Source organism: Symphalangus syndactylus, chromosome 10 (genome assembly GCF_028878055.3).
Source record: "Symphalangus syndactylus isolate Jambi chromosome 10, NHGRI_mSymSyn1-v2.1_pri, whole genome shotgun sequence".
In the NCBI taxonomy this organism is placed as follows: Eukaryota; Metazoa; Chordata; class Mammalia; order Primates; family Hylobatidae; genus Symphalangus; species Symphalangus syndactylus.
The window spans coordinates 76,316,352-76,331,250 of NC_072432.2; the positions used below are offsets into that span (position 1 = coordinate 76,316,352).

At 33.8% G+C, this 14,899-nt stretch overlaps 1 long non-coding RNA gene across 2 annotated transcripts in view; it reads left to right on the top strand.

Annotated features, from left to right (window-relative positions):
• Nucleotides 1-13,733, top strand: part of LOC134731642 (uncharacterized) — a 166,695-nt gene extending 152,962 nt beyond the window's left edge. For both annotated transcript variants that reach the window (XR_010114090.1, XR_010114089.1), the window contains 2 exons: nt 11,429-11,579; nt 13,579-13,733. This is a non-coding gene — a long non-coding RNA (uncharacterized lncRNA). The remainder of the gene's footprint in view (nt 1-11,428; nt 11,580-13,578) is intronic.
• The last annotated feature ends 1,166 nt before the right edge of the window (nt 13,734-14,899 follow it).

The following is a 14,899-nucleotide window of genomic DNA, read 5'->3' on the forward strand; positions in this document are numbered from 1 at the left end:
TTTTTTTTGAGATGGAGTCTCTCTCTGTCGCCCAGGCTGGAGTGCAGTGGCGCGATCTCGGGTCACTGCAAGCTCCGCCTCCCGGGTTCACCCCGTTCTCCTGCCTCAGCCTCCCGAGTAGCTCGGACTACAGGTGTCTGCCACCACGCCCGGCTAATTGTTGTATTTTCAGTAGAGAAGGGGTTTCACTGTGTTAGCCAGGATGGTCTCGATCTCCTGACATCATGATCCGCCCGCCTCAGCCTCCCAAGGGGCTGGGATTACAGGCTTGAGCCAACGTGCCCAGCCCCCTGCTGACATCTTGAACTCAGAATACTGACTCCCTGAACAGAGAGAGAATACATTTTCTGTTGTTTTAAGCCAACAAATGTATGATAGCTTATTATGGCAGCCCTGGGAGACAAATACACATCCTTATTTATTCCATTTGTAAATATCAGTTATAACTATGATGTAATTACTGACATTATTTTGTTACAAGAAATACTGGAAAATTCAGGTGACTGACATCTGTGTGCATATATGCAGAGACTGGTAAGTGTGCTCAGTCTTTTCAAACGTGGTTGGCAGAAGCTGGCTAGATCTTCAAGCATTTACTTACTGGGAAATAGCTAAACAACAGTTATATAGTATTTTTATACCTACAAGTGGGTCATTTGATTATTTCTGTGTATCGGAGAATGGCTTGGAGTGATAAATAACATATGTCAACCTTGTCCCTACAAATACTCCATGCTTTAAGGCCCTTTCTCTCACTTCCCTTCCCTCATTAACCAGCCTTTATAGACAATCTAGCAACAGATTATAAGCTTTTGCTTAAGATCATATCTCAGTAGAGAACCAACCTTGAGATCTATTCAACTAGGATTATATGATTGGATTATGCATGAGTATGACTATGTGTGCCTCCAGGTGATATGCTGCAATATTTTGGATGTTATGGGTTAAAGAATACATTATTGTTTGTTTGTTTTTGGTGGTGACGAGTATATATCAAGCAAGGGTCAACAAGAAGACATGTGAGTTCCCCAACTCATATCATTTTACAGAGGTGTGCTAGAGCTGAAGATGCATCCCAGAAATAGAATGGTTTGGCAACCTGAATGATGTTTGGTAAGTGAAGGGTCTTTGCCTATTCCCTCACTTTTTCCATTTTTTTTTGTTTTTGTTTTTGCTGTAGCTTCTTTATGAAAAAGTATAGGAGCACAGCAGTCATTTGGCAGTACAAATAGACCATGTGAATCCAAGCTGTCTGGGTTAAGATACCAGCTCCTATTGGGAGTTGAAGCTGTTATCCAGCTGCTTCATTTTTGGAAGACTTGGAGGCCTGCGGATTTTGCAGCCTGTTCTACCATGGAAAATTAGCCGGTGTTCCTTCCCATAAGAAGTTGAATACAACAAGAAGAGTAGAGCCCCAAATCCCAGTTGGTTCTTTGTCTAACCAATCAACAGTGAGCCCCAAGGATCATTTTTGAAAAATCCTGCTTAGCACAACACAGCAAATAATCTTTAAAATATTGTTAAGCCATTGAGATTTTGAGATTGCTTATTACAAGTTATATTTCCCTGAATAAAATTAGAAATATTTAGATGATTTATCAAGATGAAAGATCAAAATGGAGCCGTGTCATTATGTTGTTTAAACTTACACTTAAAAAGAAAACAAGGAAAAAACACAGTAAAAAGATTTGGGACAGGTTAATTCAGTAGAATGGGACAAAAGTGCAGGGAGGTGAGACTGTGGATTGCCGTGTTTATATAACAGGCCTTACACAATTATTTGATCTTGAAAACCTTTTTTAACTTTTGTTTTAATAAAAAGCATTGCATATTAATGGTAATAAAATATATTTATCACTTTTTTTACAAAATGTAAAACCTGCACTCAACCTTCTAAGCACAGAATGATTATATAACTTCTGAATATCCAAATAATGGAGTATTACACAACTAAAAATCATAATAATGTCCAATTTATACAATAATAGGAAAGGTAATCAAATTATAAAGTAAAATTATGAATTAATCAGCATATGGAGAGCTTTACCAATTTTATAAAAATATTGACTTTATTAATAGAATACATCCTGTGAAATTATACCAAAATATGATTTGAGGTCTTAGATTTATGATTATAAATAGTTTATCTTTTTAAATTTATTTTGTAACTTTAAAAAGGTCTGCAATATTATCACCTATTTGTGTGTGTGTGTGTGTGTGTGTGTGTGTTTGTGATGTAAAAAAACAGGACTGATCTAAATCTTCATAGAAGATTATTGGGTCAAAGGTTTAATGCATAGTTATTAATGTTATTGAAACTATGTATTTATATATATATCCTCAACCATTTTTAAAAATTTTATTTGAAAGTGTTTTCCTTAATATCTAATTTTCCTATATGTATGCCTTTATAGTCTTCTGTTTGTCTGGAATTCACAGAATAATCCTCTTTATTTTATATGCCTAGCACGTTCCTTGGTGTTGATAAGAAATCAATCCTGAATATTCTTCCCTTTTAATTCCATACATTCTCCTTAGCTACTTCCAAGAAATGAGTATATATCTACATGTTGATAATTCTCCAATATATATAAAAGCACAGTGTCATTTCCAACTGATTTACCAACAGACATATCAAACTCAACACTTAACCTCCCTTGAACTGATTTCACCCACTCAATATTCCCTTTAAGTGAAAGGCACCATTATTCATACAGTTTCCCAAGCTAGAAAGATGGCTATTATATTCAAGCTTTCTGTGTATGAAACAGTTTGCCAAGGATGTCATAACAAAGTAGCATGAACTGGAAGGCATAAACAAAAGCATTTATTGTCTCACAGCTCTAGAGGCTGGAAGTCCACAATGAAAGTAACACCAGATTTGGTTCCTTCTAGGAACTGTGAGGAAGAATCTTTTCAGTGTCTCTTTCTGTTTCTGGTGGTTTACTGGCAATCTTTGGCATTGCTTGGCTTGTAGAAGCATCACCCCTGATCCTGTCACATGGTGTTCCCCCTATGTGCAGGTATCTTTGTCCAAATATCTTCTTTTTATATGGACACCAATCATACTGGATTAAGGCCCATTGTAATAACTTTGTCTTTACTAACTATATCTGCAATGTCCCTATAGCCAAACCAGGTTACATCCTGAGGTGTTGGTCATTGGGATCTCAACATATGAACTTTAGGGGACTGTAATTAAATCCATAACAGTCTACTTCATTATTTTACCCAATTTATGTCCAATAATTCACCAAGTCCTCCAAATACTTTGAATTCACTTACTTCTCTTCATTTCCAATGGCCCCACCTTAATCCAGAGCACGTTTATCTAAATTATAACAGCACCCTAACTCATCTCTCTTCCTCTTTTAACTCTAGGCCATTATAAAATTAAAGTAGTACTATTACATTCTCCTATTTTAAAAAAAATTACTTCAAATTGTCTTCATGATAGATTTCAAAGTGTTTACTGTAATTTTGAAGACTCTCCCACTTCCAAACTCTTTAGGTAAATTCCAGCACCCAAAATCTATGCTCCAAATGTGTGGAAGTTATTTGTACTGATCACATATACTATGCTATGTTGTCCCTCTGTCATGAAATGTGTTATTTCTTTTCCTATATATATTTATTTTTCTGTCACTTTTTACCTGTGTAATGCCGACTTATTTTTCAGCTCTCAATTTAGATATCACTTTCAGAAAGTTTTCTCAAGCTCTTTATGTTTTGATTAGATGCAACTTTTAGGAGTTGCCCTAGAACCATGAATTTTCTCTGCCTTAGCATGCATCAGATTTTATAGAAATTTAACAATCTTTTTCTCTCTTTTAAAAATCAGACTGTAAGTGCAATGAGAGTAAGGGTCTTATATTATTTTTCCTCGCTATGTGAAGTTTATCGAGTATTTTCTCTGTGACTACACACAAAAAAATCTTATTTTTCCTTAGCTGACCTTCAAACATATTCTCTTGGGAGCTCCTTTCCTCACCTTTGTGGCTGTTTTGGGGGCAGATGGTGATGATCTGCTCCAGTCATGATCAGGTATAAGAATAAGTCCTGTTTTGTAATTATATCCTTAGAGATTAAAATATCTCATCCAAATAAAACCAATATCCAATCAATATTCAATCAAAAGGAAGGCAGAGAAAAGGAATAAATATGGAAACAAAATTCCCTTAAATATTGAGAAATTAGAGCAATTTCTTAAACAAATCAATAAAATAATATTCAGTAAGACACTTGATAAAGATAACAAGAGATTGCTAAAAAGCCCTAAATAAAAAACAAGCACATAAACAAAACACAACAATTACACATATATATGCTCAAAGGGAAATAAAGGTCAAATAGCCATATGTATGTTGTATACTTAATTTTAATTTATTGCTGCACAATTTTATATTAATGTATTTAAATACCTGTGTAAAAGTAATTTCTTTCTTGGGTAATATGAAGCATTAAATTTGAGTCAAGATACAATAGGAATCCAGACTGATAGCCATGGAAAAAATAGAGAATCCTATTAATATGCAATGAGGACCTTGTGAAAAAATAATCTTGCTCAGAGTGTTTTGTGCATTATTTTCAGAATATTCATTCACAGAAAGTCCATGTTTTTATATTTTCCTTATCAGAGATTATACGTTTCTATTTTTTATATTTGATATGAAAATGTCATTAATACGGAAAAAGACTCTTCTCACTTTTGACTGTAGCTGCTTAAGTAATAAAAAGATTGGCAAATTAACTCCAGTAGTATATTAAAATAATATACTTTTGACCAAGCATCATGCAAATTATGAATGCCTGTACCAATATTACAGATATTATATTAGTACTAATAAGTAAATTATATACATTTATGTCTCAATATAAATCATTTTGGCTACAAATCACAATGTACAGTTTTAATAGTCAAAATGACAAAAGGTAACTTATCTTCATAAATGCCAAAATTATTGTTAAATATACAATCGTTTTTGGTAAGAAATCTTAGTATGTAACACAGCTAGTAATATCTCTGATAAACAATATGTACGGGTCTGTTTGCATGTATATATACATATACACATAATACATATTAAACACCGTGCATAATAATAAAACTCTAAAAATAACCTCAATATATCCTGTTATAGTTAGATATAAAACAATGTTGCTTTTTCATTATTTGAGTTTCTCATGGGCTAGGAAAATTAAATTTAAAGTATAATAAAATGACTTTCATATTTGACTATTATTATATTCAGTGAAAATGAATTAAAGTGCTTCTTTCCAAAAATGGTCATCTATATTTTATAAATGTTTTAAATATTCACCAAACCAATATATTTGTTTAGAAATTACATTTTACTTTTGTTTCAGTCTGAATTTTTTGAACACAGTAACATGTCCGTGACATTTTTAAAGAAAAATGTAGTTGTAGATTCATAGATGTTTTCATTATCTAAATTTAGTACATGTTTATTACATAAACTGTATTTGCTTATTTTCTAGCAAAGACACGAAATCAATCTAAATACCCATCAATGACAGACTGGATAAAGAAAATGTGGCATATATACACCATGGAACACTATGCAGCCATAAAAAAGAATGAGATCATGTCCTTTGTAGGTACATGGATGGAGCTGAAGGCCATTATTCTTAGCAAACTAATGCAGAAACAGAAAACCAAGTACCAAATATTCTCACTTGTAAGTGGGAGCTAAATGATGAGAACACATGGACACATAGAGGGAAACAACACACACTGGGGCCTATTAAAGGGCGGATGGTGGGATGAGGGAGAGTATCAGGAAAAATATCTAAATGAGTACTAGGCTTCAAACTTGGGTGATGAAAAATCTGTACAACAAACCCCATAACACAAGTTTACTTACGTAACAAACTTGCACATGTACCCATGAACTTTAAAAAAGGTTTTAGAAAACACACACACACACACACACAATAAAATAAATCTGCATTTTCTTATTTTCTACCTGAGTGCTACCCTTAGGGGTACTCCAAAAGGAATTGCGATAGTGTAATCCTTATTATCCTCTTGAGAAGTTGTGTAAAGCTGAAAGTTGTGATGCAAATTAAATAATATAATTCCATAAAAACTTGTGTTCATAAAATTGACATTTTTCATCTTGTAAGCTAGGCTGAATAAACTACATACAAATACAATTATTTTTCAGGCTATACATGTCTTTTGTCTCGTGCAGAATTCTTAAATAAAATAGCTAAAAATTTGGCACAATTTTGATAATTTGGTGGGAAACAATGTCTTTGTGATTCTGGGTAAACACCTTTGGAACAAATGGACTTGTCATATCATGATAACAAACGAACTTGTAAGAATAATAATGAGTTAGTATTTCTGTTTTTGCTTTTGGAGAAATAATAAAACACCAAGATGTTATTTTAAAGGATGTACATTTTTCTATTGTTGATGTCACTTCTAGAAATAATGTGCTTAGAACAATTATTGTCTCAGAGCTGGGGAAAGTCAGAGTCTGGCAGATGTACCTACTGTATTTCTTTGATGTAAGACAGATTTTTATAGCTTCCCTTTCTACTGAAAGAGTTTCTTCAATGTGCATTTACTCCTGAAAATATAAGCAGTAAAATTACAGATTTTCTTTTTCACTCAAGTAGCTATAAAACCATACAAAGACAGTAACTTCCTCTCTTAAAAAATGCAATTATTTCTCTCCCAGCTTTGGAAAGCAAATTCAGATAATGTATATAAAACTTTTCTCTGTCCTATTTAAAGGCTTTTTCCTAAAGGCCTTAGTGTAAAGATGGTTTGTTCTTTAATTTTAAGAGTTAACGAACCCTGAAAACTGCAATACTAAGAAATAACAACAAGAATATATAAAATATTTCAGTAGCACTTGTTTTTTAAAGAACCATTCACATATTTAAATGTTGAACAAATTTACTTTTTTAATAAAAATTTCGATTATGCAATGCGATAGAGAGTATAGAGGCAAAGTTCTCTTCTGCAAGTGTACTCTCTCAGATTCAAATCTATAACTATCACCCTTAAAGAATTTTATCACACACACACATGCACACACTCCCTATACATGTCTATATTTTCCTTACTAATATGAAGGCCTGTCCATCTTTCTACACTCTGTTCTCTAACCCATGAGAGTGACGTAGATTATATCAGTTACTAGCATTCTGCTACCAGCTATCAGAGAGTAGAAAGAGGGTGAGGTGAGTTTTTATATTCCCTGCTCCTTCTCTGCTGGGTGGACAAAGGTCAGTTCATTCCCTCTGTGAAAATCTCCACGATTTTTGTCATGATTCCTCTTTGTATATTGTTCTTTTTAAGGGTTCTGTTGGGAAAAGCTCTTAGTGACCATGCTACTGTCCTCTTTTTTGTCCTTTCCCCAAATCTTCCTATATTTTTAAAAATAGAATTTCAATTATGTTATCCTCAATTACACCATTTTGTTGTGTCATCTGTTCCCTGCAGGGACTCTTACATAAGTAGATTACACACCTACATCTATTTATATTCTTTTATTCTTTTTTTTTTTTTTTTTTCTCAGACAGAGTCTCACCTTGTCACCCAGGCTGGAGTGTAGTGGCGTGATCCTGGCTCACTAAAACCTCCACCTCCTAGGTTCAAGCAATTCTCCGGCATCGGCCTCTCGAGTAGCTGAGACTACAGGTGCATGCCAGTAGGCCCGGCTAACTTTTGTATTTTAAATAGAGATGAGGTTTCACTATGTTGGCCAGGCTGGTCTTGAACTCCTGACCTCAAAGTGATCCACCCACCTTAGCCTCCCAAAATGCTGGGATTAGAGGCGTGAGCCACTTTACCTGGCGTCTGTCTCTTTCTTTATCTCTGTCTATGTCTTTATCTTTACTACTTTTCTCGGTCTTTTCCATATACAATAGAGACCTCTGCAATGTGAATTAGCTCACATGTGATTAGAAAATATGAAAAACATGTCATATAAGCAGACTTACTGTTTTCCATATGTGCTTTTTCATGGGCAATTGCTGCCAGAATAGCAGAAATTGCATTATATTCTTCTATGGAAAATAAAAACAAGCAAGCAAACAAACAAAAAACAGCTTGACTGCTGCACTGGTGGTACAGACTGTTGTGCTATATTTAAATAAAATTACAAACACATGTCTGTCTCCAGAAATCCTCCCTCATAGACATTTATATGAAGACACAGAAAGCTTTGGATTCATTGGAAATTACAATGCCAACCTTGCCTACGTTAAAGATGACCCCACTGTCTTAGGGGTCAGCCCTACCAGTCTTGCCTTGGAATCTACCCTGCTTGAGTTAAAGGATGATAAGAATATTCACTCTACTGTTTTATTTTCAATACCTACAGAGGCAGTTTCCTGCTTTCTTCGGTAGTCCAATTACCTTCTCAATTACTATTGCTATTTTTTTATTTTCTTTTTTTTTTAGGTAAGTATAAGCATTTTTGCATCACTTTTGTTATAAAATTGCATAGTATTTGGGTTGTGTGTGCGTGTATGTGTATATGTATATATAAATACACGTGTGTGTGTGTGTGTGTGTGTGTGTGTGATTTCTCTTAAGCCCTGAAATTTAATGTATGAGTTTTTGGGATTCAAGACTGTTTAGGAATACATGTAATATATGATATCAGAATGGCCACTGTATCTATTTATGTCTGTACACATATATGCATATGATTGCCTGTCTATCTGTTCATTTATCTGCCATCTATCTTTAATAACTTTTTCACTTTCTGTCTTTTGTAGGAAGGCCAAACTCAATTTATAAAATATGTACTGCCACAATTTTGTAGTTTGTTTTTTATAATATCGAGTTCTCAATCTACTTAGAATTCATGATTTCTAAAGAGTGTGAGGTATAAATTGAGACTTTATTATTCTCCACGTAGAATGACAATTGCCTCCAAGCAAGTAATAAAAAAATCTTCATTTTCTACTGAGCTAAATGTCATCCTTATAGAAAAATATTTTATAGGACAGAATAGTATATTTTTAAATTGACATAGGATCAGTTTCTAGATCCTGTAAACTTTTATATAGATCTAAATAGTTTCCATTTTTATGCTAGTACCACTCTGGCTAAATACTAAGCTTTGCTAAGTGAAAATATAATTCTCTAAAAAATAGTGTCTGCTCTTCAAATAGTCTCTTTCAAATGAACCTGAGGATCTTCTACCAAGTTACATAAAATATAATGTCATTTGAAAGAATTTCATTCCATTTATAGGTTTATTTCAGTAGATTTAATTCTTTAAAAGATAAGAATATAAACACAAACACATATATACACATACAAATATGTAAGTCTAATAACATTTCATAGGCCATACTTTAAGCAGATGTCAAACATTTGATTAATTTTATTCTTTGTAAATGTTTTGATTTTAAATTGTTATTGTAAACCAGTATGTATAAATTATATTTATATAATATTATATCTGGATTCCCTTAATTGTTTTTTACAATTAAAAACAACTTAATAGGGCTGGGTGCAGTGGCTCCATGCCTGTAAACCCGGCACCTTGGGAGGCCTAAGTGGGCAGATCACCTGAGGTCAGGAGTTCAAGACCAGTCTGGCCAACATGGTGAAAATCCATCTCTACTAAAAATGCAAGAATTAGCTGGGCATGGTGGCGGGCACCTATAATCCCAGCTACTCGGGAGGCTGAGGCAGGAGAATCTCTTGAACTTGTGAGGTGGAGGTTGGGCAGAGGTTGCAGTGAGCCAAGACCGTGCCACTGCACTCCAGCCTGGGCAATAGAGTGAGACTCCATCTCAAAAAATAATAATAATAATTAAATGGCCGGGCGCGGTGGCTCACGCTTGTAATCCCAGCACTTTGGGAGGCCAAGGCGGGCGGATCACGAGGTCAGGAGATCGAGACCACAGTGAAACCCTGTCTCTACTAAAAATATAAAAAAATATCAGCCGGGCGTGGTGGCGGGCGCCTGTAGTCCCAGCTACTCGGAGAGGCTGAGGCAGGAGAATGGCGTGAACCCGGGAGGCGGAGCTTGCAGTGAGCCGAGATTGCGCCACTGCACTCCAGCCTGGGCGGCAGAGCGAGACTCCGCCTCAAAAAAAAAAAAAATAATAATAATAATTAAATAAAGACGTGCTATGCCAAAGATTATGCCATACAAGAGTAATATAAATTAGTCTAAAATATCTAATTCAAAGTATTTTTTAATCAAGCAGATGATGATGTATGTTTCTAAAAGATTTTAGGAGTTTGGTCTGTTGATTTCTATGTATGTCTCTGTTTAGCATATGTCTATCGGAAATGAAATAAAGTTATTTTATTGAAGTTTTCGTAACTGGTTGCTTTGTTTCTAAATTGCTTGTGAGTGCTTTTGAAATTTAATAACATAATAACTAGATTTATATGTATTTTCATGAACTAGTCAAGATATGGAAATTTTTAGACTCATTCCCTTGTAGGAAAAATAAAAATGAAAATATGTGCTCTAAAGGGAAACAAATAAACAGAAATCAGAGAAGACAATTGCAATTCACTTGATTATATCGGAAAGTGAGAAAATTGTCTGCAAAAGAAAGACCTTTTTCCCTCTTAAATGCGTATATTTAAATATAAAAAATTCAGTGTCTTCATCTTGAGTAATATTACACTCTATAATGGTTAAAGAATAACAAAGCAAATGATGATGTGCTAGGTATTGGCAACAAAATTAAAAGATTTATCAATGTTACTTTACATTAATAAAATAAAATGACATTTTTCAGAACATTATATCATTCATTGCTCTCTATTGCAAAATATATGTTAGAAATAAAAAGAAAAACTCAGGGCTGTATATAGAAAGAGGAAGTTAAAATGGGATATTGGCTATGTTGAAATACATACAAATAACACTAAATAAGATAGAAAAGCTTTTATTTTCAAATATGCCATATTTTATTTCTCAAAAACTTCCATTTAATGTGAAATAGTGCCAAGAGAAGCATAAATAAATATTGAATCTAATATTCAAAATGCCAATTTAGATGCAATATAGTATGCTATTTGTGATTGAGGATTTTAAATCCACTGCAGCTCAAAATAAAATATAATTTTCACTTGGAATATTGGAAACAGATTTTCAAATATATTTATTATTAAATAAGAATATATGAAAGTATTTGCATGTATATCTGTGTAATTTTATGGCACCTCATTTTCAAGTGGCCTGAGCTATGCCAAGTGCTAGGAATATCTCTCTAAAAATGTTTATTTCTTTTTCTCTGTCTGGAGAGTTGCAACTCACTCATATGGCTCTAATAACTGCTTCTATCTAATGTCTTTTGTGGTTCATTTAGAAAAAAATGATTATGCTCACTCTTGAACTCTCAAAATATTTTGAACATATTCTTATTATATCATTTAATACTGTATTATAATCATTGCTTGTTTCAGCTAAGTGACCAGAGAAGCAATCTATGCATTTTCAGTGAACAATGACAAATTACTGAAAAGATGCACATGTTTTGTGAGATAACATTTGCAAATCATCATAGGCCAAGAACTCCCGCATCTGGACATATCATTAATGTGGATCCTCAATACAGTGAGTCAAACATACAGTCTTTGGGGTTCTAGTCACTGTATTTTCTGGAGGTACAAATGCTTTTGATTAGCCAAGTACAGGGCAGTAACTTCCAAATGCAATACTCTTCTAAGCAGAACAAATTATTTCTTGCATACCAGAAAGACATTATAAAGTATTGCTTTCAGTTCAACATTGCTTTCTATACCTCCCGTACTAAGAGTTACTAAAAAGTTCTCAGTCAAATATCCACAGCAGCTCTTAGGGGACCCTAGTGAATCAACAAGGATGTATGTGGATGGAGATGCTTGTTGTCCAAACTTAGTATTTGACTATAGCATAGAAGTGGAGTAGATCTGTATGTATATGTGGTCTGTTTGTATGCACATGCTTGTATGCACATCTGTTAAGCATTAAGCAGGGCTTTGACAAAAATCAGTGACATTATAATATATACTTTTCTTCTCAATTATTCCATGAAAGTTTTAAAAAGTAGAAACCACAGATTCTCCATTTCATATCCATTTATATCCATATATATATATTTTTTATTGCACCTAATAGTGATAGGTAAAACAATTTAGTGAATGAATGAATATTTTTCAGGCTCACTAACATTCTAGGTAGGTGAGAATATTAAAAAGGAGTAAAGTGGTTCTAGAGAGAGATGGCTCAACTAATATTGTGATATATTTCACGAAAGAGAGATACATCTGAATATGTTAATCATTTCTTCTAAACTCTCCTCTAAAATTTGGTTAATAAATATTTATGGCCAACAAGACACTAGAGATCATTAACATTAAAACCAATACCTAAATGTATTCAATTTGATTATACTAAGACCCATAATATTTAAAAATGTTTAAAGATATATGGGTTAAAAATTGTCAAATTGGATTTGTCACATAGATCTTTTTTTGCTGCAATCCTTTAAGCTCAAGAAAGAGAATGTTCAGGCCATAGCTGGTTAAAATTAATGCATTAGAAAATAACTGATAAAAGTAGGTACATTATTGATAGGTATAAACGTTAATTGCTAAGGCTAACAAATTAACAACATCAACGATTACAGAATTAAAAGTTAAGTTTGTATAGTGGAGACAAAATCATAAATACACAAGGGCTACATTAAAATACGGCATGATTAATTCATACAGTATATTCTTTAAGAAGAAAGAAAATTATTCAATGATGGCATTTTCAATTATGAAAATGAAAGAAGGTTCTCTTAAGAATTATGCAGGGACAACAGGCATAAATCAATACTATATCAGAGATAGGTCAACGAGGACATATGTTTACTCTAATAACAAACACATAATTTCTTTATAATTTAGAGATGCATACGTTTTACACATAAATATCTCTGTATTTCAGATAAATCAGAAATAGGCTGATTTTTTTTCTTAATTAGATGTTTGTTTTTAAGTTAAATAATTTTAGTTTTTGTTGACAAAGAGATAAGCATTATCCTTGGTAGAATCAATTCTTTTGTTTAAAATAACATATTTCAGTAAATTATTAGTTATACAAAAAAATGCCAAAATTGTATCCCTAAATATAAAATTTGATATATTGAAAAATTCCTCTTTGTGCTACAGTATAAGACTTTTCATATTGCAAACTTTCATATTTTAAACTTATTTTTTGCAGAGATATTAAGTGGATTTACTGCTTGGTTACCAGTCCTAAGGCTTTTGGTTAGTAATAGTTACTGATATATTTTAGGTACTATTCACTGGTCTTCAGAAACAAATGTATTGAGAATTCAGTAAAGATGACATATATGTATGCCTATTATTTCTATGCTATACTCCCTACTATCTTCACCAAATGCTTTCATTGCCAAAAGAAAAATCCCTTTCTACAGAAATCTACACATAGGAATGAATAAGGCCACTTACAACTAAAAAAAGAAGACTGAAAATGTTCTGTGTTTAGTTTCTAAATGAGCTGCTCTTTGTAGAGACAGACCAAAAAAAATTAGATTTAAAAAGCATTTTATTTTTCTTCTCAGCAACCAGATACATGACTGCAGCCTTGGGAAGGTGTTAAAATTACTGAGGGATAATGAGTCCTGAAGAGCTTCAGACAGAAAATTTGGACCTGTCAATGACATCAAAGTATCCTGTGAAAACTACCCATTGCGGGCGTTTGGGGGCAGTTACTCTTTATGGGTCAAAATGTTTACAGCTCTTCATCAGCCTATGTGAACAAATCCTGTCTAAAGAAATAGAATACCAGAACTCTCGGACCCTAGAAAAAATCATGAAAGATTGGTCTTTTTGCTTTATCTTGTTAAAACACTTGAATAACTTATAGGGATATTCTGTGCAGTGATATTTTGGCTTCTTAACCTAGATGAAACTGTAAGGTATTTCACAGAAATTGTAAACTCACTAAGCCAATGGAGTGTTGGAGCGCTTCACAGAACAGCAGAGGAATCGAGCATGTATTAGTGTCATTGGTTTTAATTTATAAACTTAAATGAATGCATAGAATAGAATGAGTACATACTATTAATATTTTCAAGTAGAAGAGAGTATCCTGGAAGAAATTTAAATAAATTTCTACGAGACTTGCGAACATGGAATGATGATTACGGATTGTAAAATCAGGGTATGATTAACTTTGGAGAAAACTTGATTTGAATTTACATGATGGATAAGAAATGAAATTATAGTTGTGTGGGGCAAGGTGGGAATGTCGCGTTGAATCATCATCCACTGAACAGACATTCGTTCCTCTTTTTTTTTTTTTTTTTGAGAAGGAGTCTCGCTCTGTAGCCCAGGCTGGAGAGTGCGATGGTGCAATCTCGGCTCACTGCAAGCTCTGCCTCCCAGGTTCAAGCAGATGAACCTGGATGAATAATATTGAAGATATACGCTTAAAATATTCCTAACACCAGGATTTGTGCATGTATTTTCTTCCCCAAGAAAGCTATAAACAGCGAACATTTTGCTCTAAGTTTCCCTGTATCCTCTCTCCCTCTCTCCCTTCCCCTTCCCCGGAAACTAAAGTTAAAGGAATGTTACCTGCCTGTTTTTCTGTGAGCAGCAGACCTTATCTATACTCCCAATTCCAATTCCTTGTAAACATACTTTGTAAAGTCCTGTAAGATCCTTTCTCCTTTGCCATGCCGCTGCAAGGTCACAAAGTAGATAAAACCTAAGGCGCAATTCTGACTTTCCTCAAAATGTAAAACATGTCACAAAATAACGTACTGCCTTTATTTCTCGCTCTGGTAACATCTTCCCGCCTCATGTACTTCCCGCCTTAAAGAGCTTAAAAGGCAGTCACTCAGAACCAGCAGTGGCAACCCATTTGGGACCCCTTCC